The sequence below is a fragment of the Austrofundulus limnaeus genome, unplaced genomic scaffold (assembly GCF_001266775.1).
Source record: "Austrofundulus limnaeus strain Quisiro unplaced genomic scaffold, Austrofundulus_limnaeus-1.0 Scaffold160, whole genome shotgun sequence".
NCBI lineage: Eukaryota > Metazoa > Chordata > Actinopteri > Cyprinodontiformes > Rivulidae > Austrofundulus > Austrofundulus limnaeus.
Genome location: NW_013952562.1, coordinates 494,858 through 499,343, shown reverse-complemented (window position 1 = coordinate 499,343; position 4,486 = coordinate 494,858).

The following is a 4,486-nucleotide window of genomic DNA, read 5'->3' as shown; positions in this document are numbered from 1 at the left end:
GCTTTGGTGTTTGGCTCTGTGAAACTCAATCCCTCATTCATTACAATGTGACTGACATCAAAAGTTAATCAGTTATAGGGGTACAACCATTGATTACATTCTGAGGTTTTCATGGATGGATGGATGGATGGATGGATGGATGGATGGATGGATGGATGGATGGATGAGCAAAAATATACGTTGATGGATGGATGGAGCTTCATAAAACAAATCCATTTTACAATTTTTTGTCCCTTCTCTCCTGCCCTTCCTTATCTTTCCCTGCTTTGCAGTTTGGAGCCTTCTCTACATTTTTCATCCGAAACTAGAAATTATGGATATTTTTATTTTAATGCATTTGGTTAGCTGGTCTCTCAATAAAATTTTTGGAACAAAGTTAACTTTTCTTCTTCCATGGGAGGACGGGACCTCTGTTCTTCTCTGTTCTGGATATGTGTCTGGACTTCGATCACTGGATTCTGCAGATTGGCTTGGTGGTCTCCTGGTGTTCTACAAAACAGCGTCAGTGGCTTTTCATTTTCTGGCTGACTGACCAACTGGAAGGACGGCTGTATTCTATCAGCACTCGGACATTTTGCCTTGAGCGAGCTGAACTCGGTCTGAAAGCGGTTCTACTGARRGCCGTGGGCCGGCTGTGGTCCCTGGAYTTTGCTGGCCAGATGGAATTCATCTTGGAGAAGCTGATGAATCGGCTCGGCGGTATTTGTCCAYACCATTTTGCTTGATTGGATTCACCACCTTGAGATGTACCAGCAGACATTAATGCAGAGGGAAAATTGTTTATCGTCTGCCTGTCCCTTCTGTTCCCAAAACAACTGATTACAGAATCTGGATCTCCCTGGCAATGACCTTGATCTGTTGACTAAATCCTAAAGGCCCACAGAATGAACATTTTACCATCAATATTCTGAAGTTTGGCTGCGCTGGCTCTGGGACTGGATTCTTCGGGCCCCCTAATCTCACTTACTCCTCTGGCTTATAAATCTGCTTTATGCAGAGGTTTTTTTTTTTTCATAAACACTATAGTATGTCACAGTGTTGATACATYATAATATGTTTTTGCTTTTTCCCTCATCTTTCCCTTGTGTGGTTTTTAGTTTTCTGTATTTCTGTTGGTCTAAAGGTAGTGCAACTGTGTTTGCTGCGTGACCGGTCTTAACTGCCCCCTCCCCCTTTCCCTGAATGTACAGCACCTTGTGAATTTATTTCTGTGAAAGGTGCTATATAAATAAAACTTTACTTACTTACATACAATTTCTTGTAATGAGATTTTTGTTTCTGTGTTTTTTGTTGTTTTTACAGATAACTGCCCTTTTTTTTTTTAGCTCTATAAGATTTTAAAATGAGGTCAGGCAAAATATCAAAAAACTTTTCAAGGTAATGTTTTTGACCATTCAACTGTGTCCTATATACACYCTGGAAGCAGTGGCTTCTCCCAGTGGGAAAAACTACAAAAATCACTCAATAAAAGCTCCTTTGGGTTTCTGCCAGAAAACAGGAAAAAGGTACTAACCTAAAGTTTAAATGCCCCTGATCCAAGTTTGATCATTCATCTGTAGGATGCAAGCCATACTGACCAAAAACAAAGTCCACAAGCTGGAGAACCAACATTTTCTTGYGTCAACATCTCGTTGCCAAACATTACAGAAATCCTCCAGATAATTATTGATGGCACTCCAAAGTGTGAAATTTAATGGGGTGGGACAAAAAGGGTGTACACARTATAACTCAGGAGAATGTTGTGACTATTTCACAATCTGAAATTTTTTAAGCTCTAGTCAAAAACAGAAGCAAGATCAAAGTAAAAATAAATGAATAAATAAATAAACTAAAGCAAAGACACTAATGTGTTAAAATATGTTTTAAAAGAAACAAAACACACCATTTTTAATTTTTGCTTTTTGACAAGTTTTTCCAATTTATATTTCAAATAGGAGGAAAGAKTAATTTAGATTTATGCATGTTTTTTATACAAAACAAAATTTATTCTGGGACATATTTTAATTTTATCATTTATTCTATAAAATGCTATTTATGCATCTAAATTAGGGTACAACCATTCCATTTTACTCTTTTTTTAAATTCCTCCAAACATGAAAATGTGCTTGGAAACTTGAGTACATCTTGCATGTTTCACCTCCTGAAGCTGCAGTCCGACTACACACACACACACACACACACAAAAAACGTTTGCGTTGTACAAAACATTTTCAGATGCATAATTTTAAACTTATCATAAAACACTTTCAAAATAGCTGAACCGTCACTTTAACATTCAGATAGCTGCTGATTGTGATTTTTTTACACATTAATTGATTGGTATTTTTACTAAGACATTGTTTTCCAACATGATAAAAAAAACAGTATATCTCTGCCTCGATTCAAAAAATAGGCTGATGTGTAAATTTATCTGGTTTACTGTAATTACAGTCATCAAATAAATTGAATATTTTTTATCAGGCTGTGCATATTACATTGACCAAGTCCTCTTTACTTATTGATCCTTTTAGACATGATTATGCACTTGCACAAGCACTGATGTTTGACTAATATTCACTAAACCACTCATTAAACTATGAAAGTCTYGTTTCACACTTTAAATAAATGTGTTTTCACTCAGACAGGCTGAAGGTCTGAGTCTCTGAGCTAAAACAGTTAACAGAGCCAAAAGTTGATGTACAGTATAGTTAACAGCAGAATGTAGCTGCTTTCTTACCATTAACCTGAAGCCAAAGTGTCTCTTTAACATGACCAAGTATTTATTTCATTATCTTAAGTTCAACCTGAACAGAGGTCGTGGTGAAGATGTAGCTGCCTGCCATAATGTGCTGACACGTTCATTTCTGTTGAGTTTCACTTCTTGCTAGTAGAAAGAAGCTTGCAAAGTGGGTGGAGTTTGACACARTCTCTCTCAAACAAGAAGACTCCTCTATCTGGCTCGTCATCACTTTTAGATGGATCAAACACTGGCTGACTGGGAACAGACCCTGTAACTGAAAGTGTTATAAAGGTTGTTGTTGTTTTTTTTTTCTTGTGTTTCAGCAGCTATGAAAGGTGTGAGGAAAGGAACAYCGAACAACCACGTGACCGCTCCTCAACTGTTCGGCTTCGGATGGAGTCCTAAGCACTCTAACACTTAGCCCAGATACCATAAGGTCTGATGGCCCTTTGGTGGCCCAGATGTGGTCCATGCACAGGCCAACACCATATAAACCAAACCACAACCAGGCCACTTGTAGCATTGATAGATTTAGGTCACATAAAACAAATCACAACTGAGCCAGTTGTGACATTCYATCCTAAAAACAKTGCCATTATTGCCAGACATGGCCCACATCTGGTTGACAAAACACTTGCCATGCCAGCAGTGTCAGCTTGACACCAGATCTAGCCCACCTGTCTGCTGTTTTGTGGTTTATGTACAATTTTTTACTCAGTAGCAGGTGGGATTTCAATTACTGTATAACTTAGTACAATACTTGTGAAGTTCAGCATTAACATACAAACTAATTACTTAAAAAAATACAAAATGTATGTAACATGAGTAAATATATTTCACTATTTTCCAGCTGTGGTTTAAAGATTTTAATACGCTTCTCTGTCAGAATTTCAGAATGTTTTTGTAATAATTTTTTTTTAATAATAATAAAAATAAATAAAAGAACAACAACAAAATGTGTTTTGAGTGAGAGAGGCCTTTTTTGAGGGGAATTCAGCTGTATGAAGCTAAACTAAATAAAGGTTCAAAGAGTCTTCAAGAAACAAACAGATGTACCTCCTATATCTTCACTTTTATATCAATCTAAATGAACTGTGTCTATAAACTGTAATGCTATTTCAGTCTTACAGACATCTGAAGCTCCTTTTTCACTGCTAGATTGCATTCACACACTAACRATTCACAGATCAAGGCTTTCATGGAGAGCAGTGACATGCCCAAGAACACTTTGACATGTGGTCAAGGAAGCCATGATTGAACCACCAACCATCCAGTTGGCAGATGATCACTTTTCCCTCCAAGCTCCAGATACTCCATCTCTGATCTGCGGCTGATACAACAACACACTGATCTGTTGTGATAAAATGATGCCACATAAGCAGCACATCCCAATGTGGCATGATGTAATTCACCTCTCAGTCACTATAWAGTGATTCCGTATGAGTTCTGATTCGGCACTGTGTGATTTGAAGCAATAAAAGGCAATAAAATCTCAAACGAATCAATTACACTAAAATTAATCACTTTAATTAAAACAATACCTTTTACAAGCACATTTTCTCACACAATTCCGATGCAATTTTACAAAACCTCATTAAAAATAACAAGTAGGATCTAATATCCAACTTTAAGGCTTTCTTAAAAAGCAGTAAGCAACATGATCTGGGTGAAGCAAATCGAGTTGTGCTGTAATGTCTTCATTTTGCTAAACACACCAACATGAAAATTGTTGCTGTTAACTGTTCAATACCCAATTGTAGATGTTGC